This window comes from Anser cygnoides, chromosome 19 (assembly GCF_040182565.1).
Source record: "Anser cygnoides isolate HZ-2024a breed goose chromosome 19, Taihu_goose_T2T_genome, whole genome shotgun sequence".
NCBI classification, from domain to species: domain Eukaryota; kingdom Metazoa; phylum Chordata; class Aves; order Anseriformes; family Anatidae; genus Anser; species Anser cygnoides.
The window spans coordinates 11,006,164-11,033,254 of NC_089891.1; the positions used below are offsets into that span (position 1 = coordinate 11,006,164).

Genomic DNA, 27,091 nt, shown 5'->3' on the forward strand with positions numbered 1-27,091 from the left:
CTATATATTTAGTAATAATGTTTCTGACTGGAAAGTCAAATGAACAGTTAAAGTAAGAAATCTAAAATATTTATTATTTACTGGACAAGGAAAAGTAAATGTTATTATTTCCTATTTCATTGCCCTCATCTCATATCTAATAATTTTAACTTTAGTTTAAATAATAGTAAACAGTATTTGCTAATGCAGTTAGAAATTTAACAGAGTTAGACAAATAACCTTCACATATTTAAGGGCAAAAAATATTCTCCGGAAAGATAAAAGCTTAAAATCAAACATTCCTATGCAGGCAATGGAATGCTATGGCTATGCAGCCAAAGTTAAATTAATAAAATATGTCATTTCAGTTGTCTGGTCAATGACTTCATGATCACTGAAATTCTTGTCCTTCTTTCTATCTCTGTTATCTATTTACTTTTTGACTAAAATACGAGTGTACTGGGTAATTAAAAGTGAGTCTTACATTATGGACCACCACTTTAGCAAAACATTTTCTGTGTAACTGTAAACTAAAATGTGATCCATATATTTGCCATCACTGCGGTTGGTCCATTTTCACATTATTATTATTTTGTCTCAGAACTCCTGTGTTTATAAAATAGTCACAGAAACACAGACTAAATATAAATCCGTTCCTCTTTGCACCAGAGAAGCTAGAAAACAAAAGCCTGAATTCAGAATACTCCCAAATATCCTGTAAGGTGCCTAAAGGTTGCTCAGGCATAAAACCTGAAACAGTTTCTGTCTTTGGAAGGAGATGGAGAGAATTACATATGTTATAAGGACAATAAAATGATTTCTGGATCAGTGTGGTGATAGGAAACCCATTTATCATTGTGGAATTCCTTAAAGTGGGCATCATTCTTCAGGGCTGGGTGGAGGAAATTATTATTATTATTTTTTTTACATTTCCCTTCACTTTTGGTATCTCCTCCCATCTGAGCTCTTCCTGCCCAAGTCCTGCATTTTCATAATGCTTCTAAAGTCTGGTCTGTCTATAGCAATTCACCGTGGAGTCTAGAGGAGATGAATGGGTTTTTAAATGAACAATTATAAGAGATGTCTAATCCATCATTTCAGTGATTTTTTCCTCTAGACAGTCATTAAGAAAATAGTTCGTTATAGCCGAAGCTGTATCTGTAATGCAATTGGATACCGCATATACATTTTGAAACTTGCATTTCCTTTTCAGTAAGCCTACTGTGCTCAGACCACTGTATGTGCTAGATTGTCTGCCATTATAATAAAATGCTGTGAGGGAAAATGTTTTAAAATATTATATTTAATATATATAAAATTTAATATATATAGTATTATATAATATGTTATTATAGGGTTGTTTTTTATATAATATTTTTAGATAAAGATAAGTAGTGATCATTTTAATGTTCTTTTTGACTTTTTAACATGTTTAATTAATAAACAGGTTTACACAAAATATAAATAAAAACGTATTTCCTGCTGTAAGTTTCCACATTTCACATAGCTTGCAATCTACCTGAAAATGCAGAGTGTAATTATTATTAACTATAACTGTATTTACAAATATCATTTGCATGTTAAGAGATATGTTCAAAAAACCACTGCATTGCAAAATGCAGTGGTAAAGAAGAGAGGAAAAAGGAAAAGGAAGGAGGAAAAATAGTATGTGTATGTGAGCGCGTGTGCGTGCACCGATGCACGTTTAATGCTATTGCAGAGCTGCTTTGGCTGTTTTCTGTTTAAGGTCTCAAGCCTTGCTTGTTCCCCAGTGCTCCTGGGAGCAATGAGGAAGACCGCTTGGGCATAATGCTTACGGTTCCACCGAGCTGTTAGATGCATGCCTGAAAAATACATGACATGCAAAATATTCTTCGGATATTTAACCCCACAACCATGCTGATTGAACTGCATTAAATCTGCATTGCCAAACTGGAATACGCTAGCAAAACTGGCCCATTTTCGGTTTATTTCTTGGTTTATTGGGAAGTAAAGGCAAGTTTTGTTTAATGCAATTAAATAAATAAATAGATCTGAAGAGATATTTTCACCAACCTTCTGTTGACTTTGAATCCTACTGTTTAAAGTACAGTGTCAACAAGTTAACTCTCCCGTCTGCTTTTGCAAAAACATCCATCTATTCTGGGACTGTGGGCGCAATTTGAGTACAATACTCTTCCCTTTTTGAAACTGGTTTCTACCAAATACATACACGGACAAGGCTTTTTGTACTTTCTGTACTGTCAGCTCAGCCACCATGGGGCAATTCACAACCCGTGAGCCCAAACCAAACTGTTGAGAGGATGTCTGTGGCCACGAGCAGGGCTGGTGACACGGCATCAGAAGCACAGCTTTGACCCTGGCTTTTTTCCGTATTTCATGATGCATCTACGGTGCAGCTTGCTGTAAAGTAATAAAATATATCAAAGGATTGGAAAAACATTCATGTAATTATTGAGTAATTCCTTGGAGTAAACATGCCATTAATCACAAGGAAGTATTAATCATCCTTGTATGTTTGTACAGGCCTATATATATTGTCTGTGATCTTGCTACGAGTGCAGGAAAATGCAGCCGCAGGAAGTCGGCACTCCTTGCCAGGCGCTGCCCCTCGCTCCGCACGTTTCCTGGTGGTTGGAGTACATGGGACCTCTGAGATTGGAGCACGACTCAGGAATGATTTGTCTAAACACGGCACCTTGGATTAAAATTTATATCACGTCTAGGTTGTGATCTAATACTCTCTGCAGCTCTTTCACTAGACACTATTGGGCTTTTGTATCCCGTCCTGCATATTTTGTAACAATAATGTATTTTAGCCTCATCCTTTCTGATTTCTGCAGCTATCCCAATGAATACGCACAACCTTTCCATCTTTTTTGGAGGCCAAAGGAAGGAAGACAGAATTTTTGCACTCAACGTTGCAGTCATCGCTGTTTGGCACAAAACACATCGTGGAAAGCTCGCCCTATATCTTAAAACCCAATTTTCTGTTCTTTGTGCCCACCCGGCCCGCTAATGGCCGAACCCCCATCTCTTTGCTTCTAAGCCTCCTAGGCGAGCAAAACCACGGCAGCGACCTGAGACAACACTATTTGCATCTGCCTGCAGCCTCCCATGGCGCCCTGCAATCGGAGAGCCGCCGCAGAACATAGAGGTCTTTCTACAAAGCAAACCCAGCGGAAATCGCCACCAATGTTAATTCGAAACAGAATGAGATAGCCACAGTGCAGGGCCTTGAGAGAGCGCACAAAGAAGGCCTTTTCTTGTTCGCAGGGTGCTGACAGTATGGGCGAGAGTCCATCCTGTGCAGCCGATGTGAGGAATAGCACATCCTTAAATCTCAGCACCTGGGCACAGCTCAGGAGACCTCGGGAGAAACTTAGAAGGAAGGTTTCTGCGAACGACACTGGGGGAATCCCAGGAGGTTCCCGCAGCTGGCCAGCTACATAGCTGCTAAAAAAGGGTTTTAAAATGAACTTTGGGATCTCTAGAAAGGCTCATTTATCAATGTAAACAAAGTTTAGCTGTTTAATAAATCTGTTTTCTTTCCTCCTTTTCATCAGGCATTGCTATTATGGCTGATGGTTTTCATAATGTGATCAGCTGCTGTGTTAAAAAGCACTGTGCGCAACCAGATAAAGATGAGTTAAGAGGGTTTTTTATTATTTTTATTAAGCAGAAGCTCGGTTTGGCCTATGTGTGCTTAGCATTATTCTTTTCATTTCATTTCAGAGCTGCATCTCTTCTAGGGATGGGTAAACTGCTATGGAAAAATAAGAACTAGCCAAACCAAACCTCAGCCCAAACACTGACATCAACCCTAACATTTTTGAAGGTCAGTGTTAGTTTGGATAAGTAAACCATCTACCCAGTCATAAGTAGGGCTGGTTAGAAAATGGATTTCCACCTTCTAAAATATTTGGAGATTATATCTCTGTTTGCAATCACAGTTTTTGAATTACAGCTAAAATTTTGAAATTCTTTTCCAAAACCAAGACCAGTCTATTTAAGTGGTAATTTTATTAGCATTGTATCACCTCATTTTTTATTTAGATTTCTTTTTGGAAATTTTAATGTACAGAAGAAATTGTACCCACAAAATACAGGCAAGAGAGCAGTTGATTTAGTAAATCCACCTTCTCCAAGCTAGCTGTTCTCTTCATATTTTGCACAATCGCTGTACTGTGTAGAAAAAATGCATCTCATCGTTTTGGCCACAGACTGGGACAAGGGGGGATCTCGCAACCCCCCAGTCCTATGAAAATTGATTCAAGCAGTCCTGCCTGAATAAGGCGGCCAGGTCAGGAGGGGTTGACAGCAAACCAAGACTTGTGCTTGGTGTGACACAATTGTCATGAGAACTGGGAGATTATCAGGGGCTGGAGAGTGGTGATGGCCAAGCGCCCTCCCGAGCCAGGATGGTGGGGTCTGGTGGGAGCAGCTCTGGCACGGCTGGGCCAGGAGGGGTGGCAGAAAGAGGCCAAAGGAAGTCTCAAATAGTTTTACCTGGAATAAGCTCGATTGTAGGATTGGTTTCATTTCTTGGTGTGTTTGCTGTAAAAACTAGAGCATTCTGAGCAAAAGGTGATTCCGTTGGGAAAAATGGTTATAACTTCATGTGTTTTTATGAGTGTAGTGGTTGTCATCCTAAAACACAGGGCATGCTAAGGAAGGTTGACTTTGGGCAAAAGTAAATTGCAGAAAATTTGGTAAGAAAAATATTGGCATTATTTTAGCATGTTTGAAATAATAATATAAAAGAATGTTCTTCAGGAGGTCTCTTTCCACTCACAAGTTGAATGTGAGACAAAAATAATCATGAAGGCAAATTGAGACACTTCCCCATCTTTTTCCAAAGTGTTAACTTTTTTTTTAATGAACATTTAATTAGATACTGAAAAAAAAAAAAAAAAAGACAAACAAACTAGACCCCAGCAACTCAATACTGAGCTTTGTGTATAAAGGAAACTTCATGAAATGTGAATCAGGTTAAATAGTTCAATTATTGTCCATTGCTTACATGTCTGAGAACGAGTGCAACTGTTTGAAATTGTTTAAGTAGTTAGTAAGGTGATCGTAACATTTACCAGCAAATGACATAAATCCAGAATTAATTATAATGGCTTAAATGGTTAAAAAGAAAGGGGATCATTGGTCCCATGGTTTATTGTGAACTGTCAGGATAATGGAATTTTAATCAGTCCGTTTATTTTAGGAAGGATTCTGCATGGCGTGATGCAGAAAATACAGTGACTAACTTTGGAAACAGAGCCGACTGCGTAATTTTATTAAAGCGGATCAGTTGTAGCATCTTAATTTCCTTAGACATGTTTATGGGGAGCCATTTGTTTTGTCAAGATTCTTTCCCGACTGTTAGAGTCACTGGAAATGGACGTGTTTGCTGGGCCCATCGCCCGGGCGTCAGTCCCCGTCCCAGCTGCTTTGGCCCTGCTGTTCACCAGAACGTGGGTTCGGAAGGTCCCTTTGGGATAGGTTTGCATGGAGCTCCTCAGAGCGGGCCTACGGCCACCTATGAATGTTCTCCGGGGACTTTCACTGAAAGAATGGGGCCTACCCCAGATGTCCCTTCATTTTCCTGGTGCTTCCAGGGAATTCAGATGGTATTTTCCTTGGGATATGACCCAAAGTTGCACTACTTGTGGCCTCCCTGACTGACTCATGTGCAGATAGATAGTTTAAATACTGTCTAATATGCAGATAGTTTGAGTGCTGTCTAAGGTAAAAACAACAATTTGAGACTAAGAAAACATATATATATATATATAATATATATATATATATAAAATATATATTTTATAAATGATGGAGATTGAGACACCTGAAGAGATGCTTGAAAGATCTTGCAGCTCTACTATATTTTTTGGCAAAATATTTTGTGCAGGGAAAAAAATATATATACTTCCCTCACAACTGAAAATATTTCATGTTGACGTTATGAGGTGGAACCTTAACAAGAGGTGCGATGGGAGAAGTTTCACTGGAAATTTGCTGCAATTTTCTTGCAAATACATTCAAAGGCTAAGAAGTTCCAAACCAAAGATGAAGTTTCATTTCACCTGCACGTATTTTTTGCTGAATAATTATTTGCTGGTCAGGCCCATTCTCTCTCTCCTTCATATTGCCTTAGCAAGAGAATTACAAACTACACTTTGGTTAGCTTTTTTTGCCTTATAAAACAAAAGCTTGGGCACTTTGTATTTTACTTGTACTCTAGCCGAATCCACACTTCTGGGAGGTTGCATGTAGGAATTTTGGTTAGGCGCTAATGGTTGTGCCACACCTTTACTTTGTTTTCAGTTGCTTTTCTTTTTATAATTAGAGGGAAATGAGGCATTTTAAATAGCTTAATATCAATACAGACTGTCCTTTCCACAGTTATTTGTTGTTAAGCTATTATTAGGCTGTATTCGTCAGCTGGCCTAAATTAAAAGTTGGTTATGTGGTAGAGTTTTACTGGTGTGCTAAAATAAAGTGACAAAAAGAAAAAAAAAAAAAGGAAAACATGGAAACAAGGTTTACAAGTAGCATCGATTCTCCTTCCTTCTTCCTTTGAGGAGAACGGAAAGTGTGATGGTGTGCCTAGCAAGTGGTCGTCTACATGAATATTAAAAAAAAAAAAAGAAAAAAAAAAGAAAGAAAACAGAGAAAAGCAAATGTTGCTGTTTTGTCTGAGCTAAAGAGGAAAAATAATTCTAACAAGAGTGCAGCAATGGTGAGCGTGGGCTTGCAAAGTGTATGGGGCTGGCCCTAGAGCATGTGTCAGCACCTGTAGTGGGGTTTCATCCCTCACAAACCTGCCTGATGGATGCTGCAGTTGCTTTAGCTCCCGCTCTATGCCTTCACGGCTTTCCTAATGACGAGAAAGATTTCCCAGTTCTACTTACAGAAGTAGAAAGAAAGGAAATTCTGCTTGATTATAATTTTAAGAATTCATTTATCTATTTTTAGTTTGGTGCCCATGCCACTTGATACACTTACATCTTATGTTACTCACAGCAGGCACATTTTCAGTTCAAAGACTTTTAATTGAAAGATTTGTATTCTCTGAAATGAATGTTGGTTTGCATACAGAGTTAAAAGCTCTATGTATTTCTATCTATAAATATTATATTTAGATATGCAGTGAAAATTAATGAAGTTCCTGGTTATTTACTACAGCTGATCAGATTCCTTCAAGACTTGCAACTGCTCTGAAATAGCACTTATATTTTCAGAAAATTTATATCAATTTCTGATATCAATTATAGTAATCATCTAATCAGGTAGAACGTTCATTGTATGAAGAACACACAGTTGAAAATTTCTTACAATCTGTAACAGCAAATTTCTGTTTTTAAGAGCTAGGCTGGTTTGTCAGTTTTATTATCTGTGGTTTATAGTTGGCAAAACTGAGAAACAAAGAGGAGAAGATGAAGATAAAGAAGCAAAGAAGGACATAGGAATAAACCTCCATGACTCCGACCTCTTCAATAAATCCGCAAGTCCATGCTGTGCCGTGTTGTACAGCGGTCTGGGACAGTACTGCCTGCTATTAATATGAATAGAGCTTTGTCCCATACGTTTGGAGTTTCCTTCTCACCACAAATGTTTTGAAAAGCAATTAAGTTATTTAAAAAGCAGCCAACATGCCTACCAGTTAACAGTAGTTAACATTTAAAGTGAATAACTATTACATGTTATTTTTTGAAAGATCAGACCTTAATCAATGGATATTGATACTCACATAACATGAAACTATGTTTTTATTTTAATATTACTTTGGTATTCAAAAGGTCTCTATCCTGACTCAAATTAGTTATTTGCATTTTTTAAAAGTGAGAGTCAAGCTTGAAATCCCACTTGAATTGAAAGATTAGCTTTATATTCTTGGAATTTCACTGTGATCAAGTATGAAGTGGTAAAAACAGAACCAGTAATCAACTATCAATATCATTTTTGTTTTTATTAACAATGGCTTCTTAACACACATGTATATTCTCACATGCATGTGCACATACACATATGCTTAGCATTCAAGGAATTAAATTCCCATAATCTGCCGTATCTGACTTGAAGAATCTGGACGAGCCTGTTGCCATCGTCTCCACACTTGCTGTCACCCTGGCATCCTGTGCTTTCTCGTGAAGTGCTGGTCTCTGCCAAAATGTGACACCAGGATGGTGGACATGGGCCTGATCCAGTCTGATAGATAATAAATAGACTGGTGTGGAATGATAGAATGGCTTGGTTTGAGAGGGAGCTTGAAGCCCACCTTGCTCCATCCCCTGCCATGGGCAGGGACCCCCTGCCTGGCCTTGGGTACCTCCGGGGATGGGGCACCCACAGCTCCTCTGGCAGCCTGGGCCAAGGCCTCACCACCCTCATTGCACAGAGTTTCCTCCTAACATCTGATCTAAATCTCCTCTCTTAATTTTAAAACCATTCCTCCCTGTCATATCATTATCTGTCCATTATCATGGTTCCCCAGAAAAGAGGCAGATTAAAGTTAATAAAAAAATCCCTTTATATATGTATTTAAATGCAGATTTTAGTAAGAGATCAGTCCTTGTTGTTGTCAGGCAGTCACTCCCTGTGTACAGAGCACACCACCTCGGCCACAGTGGTCACAAAAGCCAGCGAAAACGGAGCTATGGGGAATCGGGGTTGCTGGCTGACATTTTCTCTTTCTTTCCCTCTCTTTTTAAAATAAAATTATTTGTTTAGTTTGAAAGACAATACCCAGCTGGGCTACAGGGAGTGCGCTCAGTGAGCTAATGCAGGCAGCTGGCATAACCACAATGAGTGGAGCTGCACCCTTCCAGGAGGAAAAAAGGCTCGGATGACAATATAAGTTACTCAAAACAAATAGCGATGAAATGGAGTGGAAGAGAGTTCTCCACTTGAATTACTATAATGTTCCATTTATAGTTTCAGGCTTCTCAGAGGCTGTGATTATAAAACATTGGCTGGCATCTTAAAAAAGGAAAGAAAATATTCTCCTGGAGGTAGAGAATCTAGATTATCAATTGGATTTTTATTTGATATCAATAATAAATCACTACTGGGCTAATTTTATTGCAGCCAGAATGTAACGCACACCCATCCGCAGGGCTGTAGGGTGTGCTAAACTTAGATTGCAAGCTCACTTCTCTGTGCAGCACCTTACACCACTGGATCCATGCTTGTGATGAGAGCTACTGGCAAAATAGCAGCATTACCAGTAACAAGAGCATGGGCAAGGGAGAAAACAAATCATCGTACAGTGCCCAAACGCTGCGTGAGCAGAGCACTGGAGTGGGCTCGGGGCTGGTGAGGTGGTGGGTGATGAGCAAGGTGATCACAGCAGAAGTTTCATCTCCGTGCCTTTTTTCCCTCTTGAGGCATTTTCACCTTTGAGCTTCAGGAGCACTGTTTGGAAGGAGCAGGAGGGTCAGCCCATCTTGCAACCTGCAGGGGATGTTTTTGAAGGGCTGCAGTGCTGCAGCTCTGCAGCAACCACCGGAGCTTCACCGCTGCCTCTGCTGCAGGGAAATACAGAAACCCCATAGCTGTTTGCTTCTTGAACCTCAGCCAGAGCTGTATGTGTGCATGCACACATGTGGGTGTGAGAAAAGTGTTCAAAACTGGGTGAGGAGAGGTCCTACTGATTCTGAGAGTGTCTGGGAGTTTGGTATTTTCTTCTGCCTTGAGCTGAAACAATGGATAAAAATGCTAAAATACTTAAAAAAATTCAAAACCCGACAGCAAAGCTATATGTATTATGCCAAATGCACTATTTTCATTTTAACCATTTTCTCTTGGGGGCCCTTCAGTAATGATAGTGTTTTACCTTGGTTCAGATTCAAACCAAAATGCTGCTTTGGACCAGAAAACAGGGCCAATTTTTGATAGTAAGATGATGAAACGGGGCATTTCAACAGCTTTAAAATACTGTTTCACCTCCGACATATATCAAATGAGGAACCTTGCTGCAGACAAACCCTCTCCTGCAAATAGGTTAGATCTCGTTAAAATAGTATCTCCCCATTAAGAACCACTTACTTTTGACTGTCCTGGTTAGTTCTGATCTATCCTGCCATGGGGAGAAACATTTGGAAGGAGCTGCTGTGAGCCCTGGGGCTGCCAAACCCTGTCCCTTAGGCCACGCTGTACAGGACAGAGAAAGGAGGCACAGAGCTCCCGGGGCGATTATTTTTTCAACAAAAGAAAACACTCGGAAGGTAAATGTTTGAAAGAAGTGGTCGTCCAAAGAGAAATGACAAAGTGGTTGCTTTGGTTAGAAACAAAACAAATCTCAACTGCCACATTTTTTATTTCTGTCAGAAACGCTGTTCGAGGGAGAGAAGTGAATTGTGTGGAAGCAAAAGAAAATAGAAACCAAAGACGAGGAGAAAAAGAAGGATAAGAAATCATCTGCAGATAGATGATAATAAATGACTAGGAAGGCCACTCTGTCATGAAGAGTTGGTTTAATGTGCTCTCTTCCTGCCTTGGTGTATAAAAGGTTTTTTGTCAGGCGTGCTTGACTAAAATCCCATGGAAACATCCTTAGCTGCAGCTCACAGGATTAGTGCTGATTTCCACCACATGGAGCCTGACCTGAACGCCTTGTGCTGGTTTGTGGCACAACAGCTCCAGCCCAAGGGGCCTCGGTGCAGCCCTGCCTGCCCTGTGCGGCCTGTGGCGGCCTGGTCCTGCCTCAGCTCCTGCGGGCGCCCCAAAGGTGCCATGCAGCCTCTCAAATGCCCGCATCTGTCGTTTTGTCTGAGGAACCGAAAAAAAAGAAGAGGGTGATGGTGGTTGGAGGTGGGCAGAGAGCTTGGCAGGGTTCGTGCTGGGCCCCTGGCCCTCCAGGGTGGGGGATCTGGCAACAAGAGGGAGGCTCTGGGAGCTGGCGTCTGCAGCCAAACGCCGCGTTGTAGCCGTGTCTGTAGAGGGCCTCCTCTGACCATAAACTGGAGCTGCATCCTACCTGCTGAGGGCCACGCTGCTCTCCCTCACCCTACAGGAAGGGCTGGCAATTCAGTGTGTCCTGTTCCTAATGTTGTTTTACTGCTCCTGCCCCAGAGAAGTTCCAGCCCACCGGCACGCATTCATCCCACTTGAATCCCTGATGTGATGCTAAACGAGACTCAGCAACAGTCCCTCCATTCGCCTTGACAAATTTCAGATCAGATATTTTGGGGTGAACGGTGCATGGGAGCTCCCATAGCTCTGCTTCGCCCTTCACTCTTTCAAGAGATGGGGTGGGGGGTGAGCCAGGAGAGAAGGGAGAAAACAGAGCATCTTCCAGCAGCTCTTTGACAATGTTTACTCAAATTTTGCAAACTTATCAGATGGAGAGGGCGATTTAAAGCAACCTGATGGGTTGCTCAGGATGGTGGTCCCCCAAGCTCAGCAGTGCTTGCAAATGATGCGTCCCCTCCCTGCACCACGTTCAGCTGTTATTTTCTGCCAGATAAATAGCGTGGCTTCTCAGCTGGAAAATCCGACATCAAAGGAGTAGCAACACACAGCTGATCTGTGCTGAAGCTCTGTCAGCTCGGGCCGGCGGCTGACGGGAGCCATCCCCTCCCTGCTGCGAGGCCGGGGCCGTTGGCAGCGCTGCCGGCCCCGAGGACCCTGGCGCTGGCCGCGAGGGGCCACTTTTCCCTCCCCACGTGCAATCTGTGGTTTGCTCTCCTTGGCCGTGTTCCCCGCAGCGCTCGCAGTTACCTGCGGAAACCAAAAAGCACCGGTCTACGCACGCGGCTGTCTCCATAGTCCCTGTGTAGACAAGTGGAGCCAGAGGGCTGATCCCCCGGCCCCAGCACACAGCCTTCCTTTCAGCACCTTCCCCTTACACAAAGACCAACTTATCCCACCTCTTTTTTCCCCTCGCTCTCCCTCTGTCTCCGCTCCCCATAGCCCTCGCAATGAAAAGCCCTCCACGCGCAGGCTAATAAAAAGTCCTGTGCCACCTCCTCTCCCCCTCCCTTCCCATCCAGAGCGGTGCTGCCAAAAAGGAAAAAAAAAAAAAGTAAAAAAGGGGGAAAAAAAAAAAAGGTGGGGGCGTGGGGGGGTAGGGAGAGTGAAGGCTGGGGAGAGTTAAACCTGGAACTCATTTAGCTAAAGGGACTTTAGTTAACAAGAAAGTTACCCATCATGAACTGCCGGTAACACCTCGAGTGATCCTAAATCCATTACCCAGAGACTTAGCCCTGGCTGAGTTTGATTTTATGAACTGTGAGGCTGCTATGTTGAAAGTCTGCAAATTGGACATAAATTGGGCTGCAGAAGGCTGGGGAACTGAAAGGGTTGTGTTTTTTTTTTTTTCCTCTGCTGGTGACGTAACAGGAGACTTGGCTGCAGACTCTTACTCCAGCGAAGATGCTGATGAGATTCGCCCTATCCCAAAGACAGAGCTCAGAGTGAGTGAAAACCCATAAAACCTCAATCTTGTGATTTTTGGTCCGGTTGCTGCATCACCTGTATGAGGATGGGCAACTGGCTGCACTCACCCTGCTTCACGTTCTCCCTTGTACACCTTGTGAGCTTTCACTGTCATTATTCGTGTGGTGTCTTCATCACCTCACTAAGTTATGTTTTCATTGTAGTTTAGTCTTTAAAATTCTGTGACACAAATCAAACTCTAACCAAAGCGACTGGATTTGGTGAAATACAAAAAGCTACTCCATTTATTCCCAGAACTGGGTAGCAAAGACTCCACTGTAACAACAGAATGACCAGGAAGGGTCGGTGCCCCAGGGGAATGCTGTGGTTTTTGCTGCTCTGTTTGAAATTAGGGGATGCTTTGCACGAGGCATTGCTACAAATGCAACCTCAGTGTGTAATATTTTATCATGTATAATCCGAATCTCACATGTTTCAGGGAACCTTTAATATACAGAAACTTCAAACTCAGCCTCGGGTAATCTTAAGTCCTCTGACAATTTATGTAAAACCAGTCGCCCAGGTAGGGTACAACAAGGTGCAGCAGAGGTGGATGAATTTTAGTGGGAAAGACAGCAGGTTGCAGGGTAGTCAAGCCACAGGCAAAAGACCTGCATTACTCTCAAAATTGAGGATTTCAATAGTTTTTCCTTTTGTTATTATCATTTTGTTAGTGCAGAAAACTCTTCAGTTACATCCATAAATTGTATTTAGTGGCCTTCTAATTTAGGTAGTCTAAGAAAAATGAAGATATCATGGTCGTGGAGGAAAAGTTTGGATCAGATGTTAAGAGGCCTGTTCCTAAGCAGAATTTCTGTGGCCTTCGCATTGCCAAGGATGATGAGCCAGCTGCAGTGGGAGGTAAATTCCATTTGGTGCCTGCCCTGATAACTCAGGAAACCCATGGACAGCACACGTCCTCTCCTCCTGCTCCCCACCAGCCAGAGTGCTGCCATCTCCTCATTTGCCTTCTTCTGTGTTTAGATTGAAAAGAATTTACCCCTAGGTAGTAGATGCAAAGATCATCAGCTTTCATTAACTGTGGCAAAAGAAATATGTTCTACACATGAAGTTGTATGAAAATTTGATTTTTCAGCTCAATGGCTGAACAAATTTATTTATTTTTATTATTATTACTTGAGTTGACTTGAAGCAAATGCCTTTAGATTCCATACTGAGATAGAAAACAGAAATGAGACGTAGGAAAAAAAGTCCTTTTCTTTTCTCTGATTTAACCATTTGTTTTATTGTTGTTTTAAAATGTAAACAAGTTTTGAGACAGATTTTAGAAGTGAAAAATTAAAATGCTTTCTTTTAAAAAACCATTCTATCAAAGAAAGATCACTGCAAAACTGCATTTTTAATCAGATAAACTGTTTCTTGAACCCCTTTCGGCATTCAGGACAATTTAGTCAAGACCCGAGTTTGCAAAGGCATAAAATCGGTGGGTTTCAGTTGAACTTAGAACCACTTTTTGTCTTTAAATTAAGCATGTATACAGATACCTTTCTGGATGGAGAAGGCATACCCACCCCATGTCAGCACAGACCTCTGAATATTTGATTTAAAAGATTAGCTAACATAGTTCTTCAAGGTACCTTTCCCCCTCTCTCTTAAGTCCTCGAGCCCTGATTGGTACCAATTTTGGATATTTTTTTGACCTGACATAGCATAGCACAGCACCTTCTCTGTTATTTGATAAGTAAAGGTAACACTGTGAAACACGTGGCTAATTTTACCAGCAAGGTGGCAACAATTCAGTATGTGATATGTGAGGGCAAAGCACAGGCAGTTCATTTGGGTAATTTCTTAGCCTTCTGGCTTCTGCAATGTTTCTTTAGGGGGCACTGAATATGAGTGATTGAGTGAGAGAGAGTACGACAGAATTAGCACACACTGGATCTTTTGACCAAGGGGAAAAAAAAAAAAAGAAAAAAAAAAACACAAAACAAAACAGTCTAATGTTGGTCTAGGGGCACGCTCCCCTAGGACTTGGGAAAGAAAAACACCAAACCACGTTAGTTTGGTGCACCTCGAGCAGAGCAGCACATTCAATTAAAATCCATTTCAACAAAATAAAAAGACACTTAATCTTGGATCAAAAATAACTACAAAATAGCAGGCAGCACCACCCAGCCTGAGCTGCGGTGGCATTTCCAAGGCAAATTCAGTTTGCTGATACTGTACCGCGAAGTGTGCTTCTAGGAAATTGCTGGCAATTCCCTCTTTGAGTTTCCAACGCCGTCTGCGAAAGGCTCTTCTTAATGAAAGCCCAAGGGTACCTCCTCAGAGTCACCCGATGGTGCCATGGTGAATTTTCCAGTTAGTTTGTGTGAAAGGCATGCTCACGTTTGCCATGTAACCTAAAGACAGGTAAAATTGCAATGCTCTTTGCCTTTTTCCTCCTTTTTTCTTTCCTTTTCCTTTTGTCTTTCTTTCCTTTTCTTTTTGTCTTTCTTTTTTTAATTTTTAATTCTTGTTTCTTAATCTGTACACTCCCCTCTCTGTATGGAACAGTCCCTCTTGTCTCTGATACAGTAACTACAAGGATATGTGATACCTATTTTTAACATCGATGTCTTGCAGAATGTCTGTATGCGAAACCTACTTGCGCCTTAATAAGATCTGGTTGCTGTGCTGGGAAAATTAAAGCCCCGATTTTCAGCTCATCCCTTCTGTTTGCACCTGCCCGTCTGTGAGCTCATGTAGTATTATCTGAGATCTGCAGCGATATCTAATTACTAAGCTGTCCTCCAAGGAGTTACATTTCTCTGCAGTTTCTGATTTCCCTGCAGCAACAGCGGACACATCCCCAGCACTCTTGGGGTGACTCAGTCGGGTCTCAGCAGCCTCCTTTCTCCACCACCTTCCAAGACAATGTGCTCAACATGTCTCTAGGTGGTCATATCGCCTTGGGGTCCCCAGCTCCAGCAGTCCTGCATGGACCCCTGAGGCACCTGGCAGTTGGAAGAGTCTCTGGGATTGTCAGATATTAGGGTTAGTCTGACCCAAACATAGAGGTTTTGGGATTGCAACTCTGCGTTTAGTCCACACAGGTCCTCTTTATGCTGCTAGTATCTTTACTGAATCCATCCCAAAATGTTTTCATTCTTCTGTACAGCACAGCCTGTGGGCTTTGGGGAATTAACTACCAGACACACTGAACATCTGTGGTTTCTTCTTACAATAGATCGAAGCCACACAGATTGCCTGAATGTGGCTCTAGCACCAACTCCACCGAGGTCTGGAGCTCACGACGCAGCTCAGAGGAGTGGAGTCACACAGGGCAGCCTTGCTGTTCAAGCTGCACACTTAATTTTAACGAAGGGGAACTCTGCTTCTCTCCAGCTCCACAGCCAGGGTCCTCCTTGCATGCAAGCTCAGGTTCCTGACTCGCTACCAGGAGGGCATAAAAAAATATTTAAAGATAATTTATTCTTACCGAGCAACAATAGCAATAGTTAATCTCTTATATTAAAACTTTTAATGACTTAGGGGACTTATGAAACCATCGGAGCCTGTTTAATGAGGGCCTGCTCTGGCCCACACTTTTGGAAGCTTAAATCTTTAATAGAGCAGAAAAGAAATTCACAACAATTTTTTGGGGGACTGTACTAAAATTTATGGAGCTGTTCAGTTTCCAGGACTCCTGTTCCTGCTGGGCAATGCTCTGATGATGTATTACAGTAACATGTCATCAGGGCAATGGAGCTCCATGATGCATTACAGCAATAAGTCGTTTGTAATACATCATCGGAGCAGCTGCTGCCCCAGATTGGGAGTCTCAAACAAAAATTAGGCAAGCAATTCAATGAGCACCGATGATGCTTTCTTTCTTTCCCTCTTTCTTTCCCTGTCTCCAGGTCCTTCTCTCCTTCTCACTCCCAATCTCTTCCTGCCAATAGCAATTTGCTGGTAATTTATTCATTCTGCTTCTCCCATGAAAATTCCTTTCTGGTGGAACCAATTGAGCACAATGTGCTGCACCCCAGGAAAGCACCGCGAGGAAGACGAGGATGACTGTAATGAATTAGATGTGTAATCCATGCAGACTGGTAGCCCAGGTCTGACAGTGACCGGCACCAGATGTTTAAGAGGAGACAGCCCATGACGGCGAGTTGGCGGGTGTAGGGCAATGTAGGTCTTATTTCACTATTTCTAATTAAGAGTTAATACTTAATCCCCTACCCCCCCCCCCCCAAGTCACATCCTGTTTTTACTTCTCATATTTTTGTTAACAATATTAACAATTCCATATAATCCATGAAAAAAATATCCAAAATAATTTAATAAGTTGGGGTAAGTTCTCAGCCTCAGTAATGTTACTGAACGGTGAGGTCCACAGTCAGACAGTGTCTATGGCTTTACAGAAATTCCTGCTTCACTTTTTGTTTCTCTATGCTTTATCTCCTCTGCCTTTGGGCCTCCTTTTTCAGCAGCAGATTTTACCAGTTAGTCTTTGGGTCCTCCATAACCCCTCTTCTTGCAAGAGCAACACAAAGAAAAGCAGTAAGGAGGCAGAGCTGGATTGGGAATGGCACTGCATGAATGCTTTGCCAACCATCTCCTCATCACCTGAAATAGCTGGATGTTCCCGGAGCGAAATAATCTAGAGAAATACTGTTTTCTAGACAATGTCATAATTCCTGATTTCAGGAATCTTTAGCAAAAACATTGATCTCCTTTCACTTCTTTGCTTGAAAGCAAGAAATGTTCTGTTGCCAAGGCTCGGGTTAGGAAATGTGTTACTGGAAGTAGCCAGGTAGCGATGGCAGCCTGATGGCATCCCGAGCCCTGTAATCTTGCGGGTGCCTTTCTAAGCTTTCCCCCTCTATTGTGCTTGCCTTGGCCTTCTACACATGTGGCAAACAGACCTCTGGAAACTCATCAAATACACTGAAACAGCCTTTTTTCAGCCTTGAAAACTCATTTCACTCTGTTCCTCTTCTGCTGTTTTCTTTAGAGAGGGGGCCCAGGTGAAATGTTTGAGACCTGACTCTCGCTTTTTCCCAAGCTCAGAGGTACTAAGAGTTGGCCAGGGCGATGTTTCAGTTCATGACAGAGGGAAAAAAACAATTGGGACCAGATGTAGCCCCTGATACTGGGTCTGGGTCTGGGTATTGGATCTAGGATTAGGACTTTGCTCTAGAGCTATCTGTTGTTCTCTTCAGCGGAGGTTGGCTCAGGAGATAATATAATGTTCAGTGGGGAACCACTGAATATACTGTCCATACTCACACACTGCAGTTTGTTTTGTTTCAGGGAGTTGTTTTGATTTTTTTTTTCTGTACTACTCTTTTAGTGTCTAATGCTCTGCACTTATTAAATCACCCAGCACAGCAGAGAAAAAGAGAGGAAAATCACATCCATGGGTTGTTACAATGCATGAGGCATAACCAAGTGTTTCAAATCCTTGAGGGGATTACTTCAAAATCACCAGGCCACCTGGAGTTTCATTATGGCTCTTACAAACAGGCTTTTAGCAAGAAGGATGAGGTGGGGGGAGAAGGGGTCTTCTATTTAAGCACTGAAAAGAGATAAAGTTCAGAGAGCTGAACAATGGCTTCCAATGGGCTCAGCCGAGTCAGCTGAGACCAGGGACTGGAAAGGATTAATCAGAGCGAAAAATGTCAGCTTACAACAAAATCTTTAGCAAAGTGTCCAAGCCACAGAGCTCAGCAGAGACCAGTGTTAGTCATTCTCTAATCACGTACTACTTTTTCCCTTGCTTAGTCTGTGAGTCAAGAGTTTGTACTTGTATCCAAGTCTTCTTTGCAATATCTCTGCCACAAGCTGTTCCTTGGCCCTTATGTCCCGTCTGTAGGAGAGCCCCTCTCTTGCTCCCGTGTTTTTTCTGGCACATTGGCTACCCCATGCATCCTCTGTCACATCTTGTGCTTTTGGTTAATTACATAGTACATATGTCTTCTGAAGCTTATTGCATCTTTGGAACAGTCTTACCTTAGGCAGAGGAATACATTGCTTTAGTCTTGATGAGTACATTCAAAAGCTCTATTGCAAACTCTACAGGGTAAGTTATAACCAAGGGAGTCTGGCCCTGCTCACTTGTGGAAAACCTGTTGTTCAGCACAGTGCTGGGGATGCAAGCACTCCATGATTTTTGGACTAATGCAGAGCAAAGGTTCCATCACTCAGTTCAATCATGGAACGAATTTGTTTTAACATTTTGTCCTGCTGCAATGTAATTTATATCAGAAACAACTAAAATCACTGTGAGAAAAAAAAGAGCTTTGTTCTGCTTAATGCTCTCAAAATATTGAATAAAGAAACTACAAGTCTTTGTTCCCCCACTACTCCCCAATTTTATTCCAAATGCAAGACACGAGTTGAGGACAGTTTGGCGATGTGCAGGCAGGAGCACCGCAGACTGCTAGCCGCAGTCACGCAGCAAACAACAGGTTCATTGCTCCTCTCCCCGTGGTCTTAGTACCACGTATTTGCATTACGGTTCAGACAATCTGTAAGACATCACTGCAGTAATATGCACAGTGTCTTTAATTCAGAGTCTATTCTCTCTTGAAATCTGCTGTGAATCTTCTCTGAGTTTGATAAAATGATTTCTTTTGAAAGCAGCTTTTGGCATAGATCAAAAACTGTCCTCATTCTAGGTCAGATATTTCTTTATGTTATTAACAGGATGGTCCTACCGACACCCAAGTGCTTTATTCTGCTGTTACCTAGAGAAGAATTAAACTCCCTGCATGTTCCTTAAAAGCTCAGTTACAAATGGGACATAAAAAGCCTGCTAACCAAACAGCAGGCTGGCCCTTTCTCTGGAGGCAGTCACGGAAGGGAGCTGGAGAACTTTCTACCCAAAGCTCCCAGGGACCTGTTTTCAAAATAGTGCACGTAACGTATGCTCACAAGGCCCTTTTATAGCTCTGCTGTCTTGTGCAGTAGGGAGCCGAATTTCCTGTAGCTGCTTAATGAGAAGCTTAGTCACTACAGAATGCTTTCTGAAGATTGTTTTCCATGATATACTGGGCTATGAAAAGGAGGTTTGGAGTCGTTAATTCATTTTTACTCCATTAAATATGTAGGAGACTCCATTAAATATGTAGGGTTTGGACAATCAAATATTGTCAGGGTTTGATTTTTCACCTCAAAGCAAGCAACACTATGATTGCAGTCTGGTAGATCTACGTGTACAATTAGGTATGAAAATGTAGCTGGTCACCTGCACACAATTGCCATGATTGCATATGAAATTATGGTAATTAAGGATGACAGCTTCTCTGAAGTTGACAGGATCTCTGTGGTTCACTTAAAGGGGCCCAGGATTTCCACAAAATGCCATGGTGAAAGTCGTACATTTTATTTGTAAGAACTCTTCCCAACGGTAAGTCCTGAGACTCTGAACTGGATATCAAGTCTTTTAGTCTAAGATCCGTTCTGAAAGTGCATCGGTTGATCCAGTAATGTAATCTTTGCAAAACAGGTGTGGTTTTTTTTTAGAGACACCCTCTGTATTTCTCTAGATAGATACACGTAGGTTTGGTTTTTTGATTTGTTTTGTTTTGTTTCATTTTGTTTTTCTTCTTAATTCCTTAAAGCTAGGGGAGGGAGTGGAGGTGAGAATGCTAGAGCACTGAGGATGAACAGGGCTGTTGGAAGTACTGGCACCCAAATGGACTGACAACCAAAGGGTTGATTAGGTCTGAGGGACAACCAGCAGTTTTGATTGGATCTTTTTCCCCTTTGAAACAGTTTTGCCACCTTTCAAAATTTATTTTATTCACATTACAGGAAAGGTCTAATATACGTCTTTAGAGTAACAACTAAGCAAATGTCTTCATATGTGAACTCCTCTAATACCTCCTCACTCCTTTCTTTTCACGTAGCGCTAAAAATCTTGGAAGAATATAGGAATTTTTGTAATATTCTGCAAAATTGCAATAAGAAATCAGCAGGTAAAATCTTCTAGCTTATTATTTAGAAAACAAATAACTGGCTATGAGGATTGCCTTGAACGTCACTTTCAATTACTTTTAATCCTAGGTGGTGAAAGAACAGATGACACATCTGTAAGATATGCTGGCACTATTCTCAGGCTTTGCAAGAATAATTCAGGGTTTCCAGTTCAGGAATCTTCTCTGTAGGATTCTATTATGTATTAACTTGACATAACTTATAAATATATACAGTAACTTTTATGCACTCTCTTAAATAACCTGAAACTTTTACAGAATGTTTACTTGCAGGCCTAGAAAAGAAATCCTAAAAGGGTAAAAAAAATTGCATGTGATCTTCAACTAGTATATGACAGCAAGTTTATGCAGGTGAAAGATGATTGAAGATCTAGAGATGAAGAGTGCATTTCTTCTCTCTTTGTGTTGTTCTTTCATAACCATTTAGGAATTTTATTCCCTTGAATTTTTAGTGGCATTTCTTGGAGTGGGGAATCCTGAACACCACCCTGAGAATGCTGAGGTCCTGTTATACTGCTAATCTCCAACATTTCACCTCCTTAGAAATGAGTATCAGAAGTGCGAAATGCACATACTAGCCCATGCTGACTGATTCCTATTACACAGACAGAGGATTGAGGCCAAAAAGTTTATGAATTCAAATTCAGGGAACCCTAAGGTGACTAGAGTATTCTTTCTTTTTTGTGTCTCAACATTTACCATGTAATCAAGGATAAAAAGTATGCCACCAAATGCCTTTACTGTGGATACTGGAATTCAAATCCGTCCTCACAAACTTTTCTGGCTTTCAACTGAATGCCAATTTGAAACTATTAGAAAAATAACTAACCTAAAAATCTACTTACGCATTTGTTCTGTCACTCTGTTAAAAAAGAACAGCTGAACAAATTATCAACATTTTGTGAGGATTAGGAAAATTGATACAGGCTGACTCACTGCATGCCTATATAACCCAAAGTAATGTTAAAACCCAGGAAATGAGACGGGGACTGGAAAGGCTGAGAGAATTATTGTATTATTGTAGCATCCTATAATGCCAGATTATTGAACTTGGTTTTCCACTGCCTATTTACGCCCTTGTAAATGTTAGAACATTCTTGCTCCAACCTGATAACCATGTTCTTGTGATGAATTGATGGTTCTCTCCAAGACCTCTATTCCTCTTCAAAGGCACAACTTCCATGAAATAATCAATTCAAGTCACACGTGCTAAATGTCAGAAATCAATTAAAAATTAAGCCATCATTATAGACGGAGTCATATCAAACTATTTTTAATACAAAGGCATAAGTATTAAGAAATTTAAGCCCTGCCAGTAAGGGTAGGAGCTAGCAAATGTATTTGTGATCTTCACACTGAAGAACTTCAGGGAATGAGAATAATTTCCAAAATATGTCTAAAAATGTGTTTAACACTGAGGATGGAGCAAGTATCTTCCTCAGATTCACATCTGAAGAAAAGGAAAGGCCCATGTTTACAACCTTTGGTGTTAACTTACCCTGTTTGAAGGGATGAAATCTATTTCTGTATTTTGCTCAAAATAGAGATTTCTGATCAAGAATTGTCTTTCATCTTAATTTCTACTTGTCTGTATAGCTGCCTACAAGAGCAGAGATGCAGAGCAGCTTCCAGTAACCTTCTTGTTGATAACGGGCTTACAGTCAAGACAAGCTGCTGGGGAGTCTCACTTCAAGTTTTCTGTCTGAGAGATGTTATTACCATTAGAGAGGAATCTGACCTGCAGAGCTCACTTTGGAGGCTGCACTTGTGTGAATTCTGCTGGTACCTTTTACATTTGGGATTTTGGATCCAGCTTGCTAAAATCCCAGCCCTTCTTCACCTTCTTCATCTTGTCAGTGGAAAGAACAGAACTCTACATTCCTCCTGCCCCATGCCCCAAGGCCAGGACTTTCATTTTAGCCCCAAGGCTGGGTGAATAATCAATAAAGCTGTGCTCAGACAGAGGAGACGCCATACAACCAGACGGTCCCTGGCTTTGATCGGCGGCTGAGCGCTGCCAAAATCTGGGCAGCCCCCAGGCAGCTCCAAGGAGCCCTTTGTGGGCATTGCATGTGGAGAAGGCATCACCTGTCAAAGTGAACGGCTGCAGCCTTTCCCTGGCCATGGGAGGCCTTTTGATGCAGGGGGCGTTGATAATTAGGGCCTAATTGAGTGATTAACAGCCCCAGCAGCTCGTCTCTTTAAGCGTATACAAGGAGAGCAGGCAGTGGTCCCCAGCAGGTCCTGGGTCCCTCTGAAGCCCTGGTTTCTTCTGCTCTGTTCTCCGTGGCTGGGCTTGTTCCTAGATCAGGCTGAACGCAATCTTCATCAGCAATGTGCAGAGCAAGCAAAATCATAGGAGGTGATTACATTTTCTCACGAGTGCTGTAATCACTTTCTCTAAACCACTATTGATAATAACTGTTGCAGGACTAGGCTCCCATTTGCCAAGACACATGGTCTCTGCAGGCAATGAAAGTCTGTCTAGATATACTGAACTTAATTAACTGAGTTTGAAGAGCCTATTAAGGCAATATTAAAAGAAGCCTATCTCAGCAGGCCCTCACAGTGGGGAGACACAGCAGAGCTTTCAATTTAAGACTTATTGCAAAGCTATCCTGCTGCCCAGCTCCACGGTCTGCCTGGGAGCTGTTTAATAGACTGCTTGGGAGCAGGGTAAAAGCGTTTACAAAGAGATCGGGGTAAGTGGTGGGGATATCAAAGGAAATCAACCTGTAATATATTATATGCTCACTTTGTGGATGGGGGAGGAGGCGGTATATAAATGGGGAGATTATTCAGCACTGAATGAAACAAATGACAGCATGGACATGCTTAAAAATCTTAAAATAGGGCTTTGGGAATCCAAAAATAAGCTTTTCCTGAGTAATTTTGGCATACTGCGGTGCACAGCAGTTCCTTACTAAAAAGTGCAGACTTGTCATATAAAGTAAAATCAAAGAAATACTTCCTGCATCTCTCCTACTTTCCTCTCCTCTTCCTCCCTCATGCCTAAGTTAGTGACTTTTGGAATCCCTTTTTTCTCTCTCCGTCTTGAGAAAAATAAGTGTCATCACCGGTCTGAGCATCACTAGTGGGTTACGTTTCCAGCTATAGGAGAACAAAACAAAACTAAGAAGTTCTCTATTGACTGACTGATGAATAAGGAACTCTGTTTTACAAACAGAGGTTCCCTCAGGCCACTATTTATTATAGGCCACTGAATTGCAAAACTACAGTAAAAATAACAACAAAAAAAAATAACAGAATGTGTTGATTTTGCCTTAGTACAACCTGCAAATGGAATGGTACAAATGTATAAATGTAATACAACGCTAACAATAATTCCTAGCTTTTATGGAAGTGTTTTCTTTATTTAGTGGACTGTCCAGCCAGTACATGTGATGTTGTGAAACCAGTATTTGTATTGAATTGAATGGTATGGACCTGAAGTCAGTGTGAATCAGAACCTTTAGGCCCAGGGGAATGCTGCTGGCCAGCCCAAGGCTCCAGCTCTTGACGTCAATGGGCCATTTTCAGTCGTTTATTGAGATGGGGAGGTCAGTGTGAAGTTCTGATGGTTGTAGGAAGAAGCTTGAAAACATGACCTGAGATTACCCAGTTACCAAGGGGAGGGGATTCAAATTGTTATGATATAAAATCGCAGGGGGTTTAAGTGAAACAAATAGTCTGTTTAAGGGGTTTAGGTGCTTAGGTGGTAACAGATTTCCATCTCCTACTACTCAGGATATGTATTGAGCCTAAAAGACGTGGCTCATTTCATTATATAGGGACCCTGTCAGAAAAGCAGTAGTCTTTAGAAACTTGTAAGACTAATTCTTCTAATACATTGAAGCCACCTTGGGATGGGGGTAATGGATGGTAACTTCTGCTTCGGGCCCAGCAGCCTCTACAGCTCCCCAACTTGTGCTGGAGAAGCAGCAGCTGCCTGGGCAGAAGGGGATAACTGCTCCCATTTGCCCTGGAAACAAGAGGGGAAAATGTTTGGCTTCCCAGATTAGATTTCATAGGCTGACAAATTATTTTTCATTCTGCATGAGAGGGAAAAAAAAAGGCAGTCTTCTTCATTTGCCAAACTCCACCACCTTTGCTCATGGTGAACTTAAGAACCCCAGGCGTATGGGGGAAAGCTGTGGTGTGAGCAAAGGGAGCAAAAGCTGCACAGGCTGGATCGATGGAAAGTAAGCGTTTCCAGAGCGCCCTAAGTCTTCCCAATTAGAACAAAACCAAAATTATTATTTGCATGAATAATGTACCATGTGTGTTTACACTGCAGTTGTTCCTAATGCTTTATTTTTATACAAAATAACAAGGCTGTAAAGCCCAGAATCCTTAGCCAGTTTATTGCAGTAGCTGAATTAAAAATAGAAGATCCTACCGAAGAATGTCTGCTCAGTGCAACCGATGTATAATTGTGTGTGGCTTCAGTTTGTTTGGCATAGGAAAACCCAGTGTAACTTGAGAATTCATTACGAGAAAAGTACAGGACTCCTGCCATCTTCTAATGGCCTTCTTACAGCTTTAAACGCAAAATTTACAAGAGAAGTCTTAAAGAAATGACAGGAAAATCTGAGAAGATAACGAAATCAGACAGGGAAATTAATAGAAGCCTTGGGTTCTCTAATCCACAATGATTAATATCTTTAAGTTCCATGATCCTTGGTTTCCACTGGAATTGATAAACTACCAACTGTGGCTTCTCTGCTTTAAATCAATACAAAAATTCTGAGTTGGCTTTGCTGGCCTATCTGTCATCCCTTTTCTAGCTGAAGGTTACACACAATACTTATTAGCTGCAGCAGCATTATATACTATTTTTTCCAGTTACATTTTAATTTCTTTTTTTTTTTTTAACTTTAATTGTTGTGCCCAGGAGGAGATGGTGTGACCAACATACAGATGCTAATCAGTTTTCAGCATCTTGCCAAAGCCAAGAGGTTTAATGACATTTTGCCAATTTTTTCAGAGCATCCACCCCTGAAATATCAGTTGCCTTCAAGGCATCTCGGGTCCAGCAGCACAAATTAATTACTACTTTAGCGACTCTTGGCTGTCTGCAGGAGTTCAGGCAGTTCATGTGAACCAGGCAGGCGTATGGGGAAGGGTTGTGTGCTGTTAGGTCCATTTTTTGCAGATGTGGAGGCTGAGCCATGGAGAAGGGAAGTCCCCTTCTGCAGACCACATTGCTGCTGGATAGCAGAGAGGGAGTCACACTTCCCAGCTGGGACAGACGGCTGTCTTCCAGGCACCAGTGTGCTGGTGAAGGAGCTGCTGGGCATTGCTTCTAGGCTGGTGTTGTCCTTCCCACCACTACTGTTTTTGTGAGCATCTCCCAGAGTCTTCCAGAAAAAATACCCCCAAAAATACCAGGGAAAGAAGGGTACATTTCCACGAGCAGCTTTGGTGACAGAAGGTGCTAACTCTTGGCAGGGGAAGGAGGAGACAGCTGGGGGAAGTGATCAGTTCCCTATATATGTGGGGATCCGGATGGGGATGTCGGTCTGCAGCCATTGTCAGCCCGGGCCAACTGCAGGACTGCAAGGGAAACCTTGCCCTTGTTCATCAGCCACAGCTCACACTGCAGGCAGGAGGATCAGAAATGAAAGCCTCCGGGATTTCTGGCAGAGAAGCAGGGCTTGCCATCTCAGTCCCAAAAGATCCTAACCCGTGTATTTAAAATGAAGTGCAGAGCAAATCTGTCATGTTTAACTCTAAGGAAGAGATATTCAATACCAACCCTGGCACTTCAGGCTGGAGGATGCAGAAGGAGATGTGGCAGGAAGCCCATGGGTGGGTTGCCCCAGGGACAGAAGGAGTTAAGGGCTGCAGTGAGCCAAGGTTCAAGTCACTGCAGGTGTTTGGTTAACAGCAACTGACTCCTAAGCCCAGTGCATAAATAGCAACAAGGCAGCTGGATCAAGGTGGAAAGGCTTAGCGCTGTGTGGGTGAGGCCAGGGTGATCTCTGCTTAGCAGGGCTGTGGATTTTGTTTCCATCTGACTGTGTTATCAGGGCTAACTTCTGCTAACTCTGCGCTAGGAGAGCTCAGAATTCTGAGCTAAAGCAAGGGAGAAAATGTACAGAGCACTAAAATTTTACTGATGTCTGTGAGTGTGAATTTCTTGGTAAATGAAGGGCATGGGCTCAGAGGAAGCAGGAGCTAGAGGGCGTTTGGCTGTACCACGCTGCACATGGCAGGGCTGTTCTGCTGCCTCTGTAGGAGTTGAGACAGGGCTTGCTAGAGCTGTAAAGCCATTTCAAATTGGGGCACCTGGCAGGGACCTGATAAAGCTGGAAAATTATGGGAAAAGGACAGTCCTACCCCTTTGATGGGTCTGTTCAGCAGGAAGTCAGGGCTCAGCTCCATCCTGCAATCAGGTCAGGGTGTCTGCTGCACGGTCCTCATGGCAAAGCCCTTCACTGCTTGTGTTTCCTTCGGTGACCAGACAATTTAGTCTGAGATTTGCCAGCAGGCCCCAGAAAGCTCCTGGGATTAGATTATTTGGGAATTATTTGCTGGCTTGTTCACATTTGCAGAGCATAGGACCAGTTTGTTTTCCAGTAAATAGCATCATGTTATTCTTCTCTTTTGACTCTGACGTCTGCAACACTGGACTATAAGCATCCCTGTTAAAAAGCAACATATAAGCTCTGAGCTTTACCAGAAGTCTGTCCCTTTTACTGTTTGTTTGTTTGTTTGCTTGTTTA

At 42.1% G+C, this 27,091-nt stretch overlaps 1 long non-coding RNA gene across 1 annotated transcript in view; it reads left to right on the plus strand.

Moving 5' to 3' along the window:
* Positions 1-8,640: 8,640 nt before the first annotated feature.
* The window catches only part of LOC136786662 (uncharacterized), a 50,528-nt gene continuing 32,077 nt past the window's right edge, over positions 8,641-27,091 (plus strand). The window contains exons 1-2 of the long non-coding RNA XR_010825935.1: positions 8,641-10,788; positions 12,319-12,392. This is a non-coding gene — a long non-coding RNA (uncharacterized lncRNA). The remainder of the gene's footprint in view (positions 10,789-12,318; positions 12,393-27,091) is intronic.